The 1,022-nt window shown below is 40.7% G+C and overlaps 1 long non-coding RNA gene across 1 annotated transcript; it reads right to left on the bottom strand.

Moving 5' to 3' along the window:
• Window positions 1-63: 63 nt before the first annotated feature.
• On the bottom strand, window positions 64-963 carry LOC115034549. The gene is made up of 2 exons (XR_003839905.1): window positions 814-963; window positions 64-617 (listed from the first exon to the last, which is right to left on the bottom strand). It is a non-coding gene; the product is annotated as an uncharacterized LOC115034549 (long non-coding RNA).
• Between the last annotated feature and the right edge of the window lie 59 nt (window positions 964-1,022).

Raw genomic sequence — 1,022 nt, 5'->3', positions numbered from 1 at the left:
TTTTTTATTTTGGAACATTCTACTTTACCGGGCACCATTTTTTTTGCAATTTTTTTTTTTGGAAACTGATGTAGTTAAGCACGCTGAAAACGATGGTGAAGTCCAAATTTGGCGCACGGACTTAGTTTTGAAGTTATGGTCTATTGAAGTTCGCTATTTTGCGATTTTCACGCATTCGCGGAACACTAGTTTACTACGACTATTTCGAATATTGAAATTTTTTTTTTCGAAACTTATGTAGTTAGGTACGCTGAAAACGATGGTGAAAACCGAATTTGGGGCACGGACTTAGTTTTGAAGTTATGGCCTAATGAAGTTCACTATTTCGCGATTTTTACGCATTCGCGCATCACACTAGTTTACTACGACTATTTCTAATAATATCAGTATAATCATAGTATGTAATATTGTAATCCATGAACTTCTTAGTTCATGATGTAATCTAAACTAATTGATAGTTAGTACATCGTACAGTGATGCCGTGCTAGCGGCACTCGTCGCTTCGCTCCTCGGCGCCGTCGCTCCGCTCCGCAAATCGAAAATATCCCCCGACTTGCTGTGCAACACCACCTTAAGTTGGTCACAGGGTAACCACAGGTTAACCAACGTACAACCACCTTATCATTTTTAACTAATAAATAGTTATCATACGATGAAAGACATCGTACAGTGATGCGGTGCTAGCGGCACTCGTCGCTACGCTCCTCGGCGCCGTCGCTCCGCTCCGCAAATCGAAAATATCCCCCGACTTGCTGTGCAACACCACCTTAAGTTGGTCACAGGGTAACCACAGGTTAACCAACGTACAACCACCTTATCATTTTTCGGACAACTGCAAGCCACGGCACAATCACAATCAATATAAGTGAAAAAAAAAATCGCGAAATAGTGAACTTCATTAGGCCATAACTTCAAAACTAAGTCCGTGCGCCAAATTTGGACTTCACCATCGTTTTCAGCGTACTTAACTACATAAGTTTCAAAAAAAAAAATTGCAAAAAAAAGGGTGCCCGGTAAAGTAG

This window comes from Acyrthosiphon pisum, unplaced genomic scaffold, assembly GCF_005508785.2.
Source record: "Acyrthosiphon pisum isolate AL4f unplaced genomic scaffold, pea_aphid_22Mar2018_4r6ur Scaffold_11189;HRSCAF=11805, whole genome shotgun sequence".
In the NCBI taxonomy this organism is placed as follows: domain Eukaryota; kingdom Metazoa; phylum Arthropoda; class Insecta; order Hemiptera; family Aphididae; genus Acyrthosiphon; species Acyrthosiphon pisum.
This window is presented reverse-complemented; position numbering and strand designations above follow the sequence as displayed.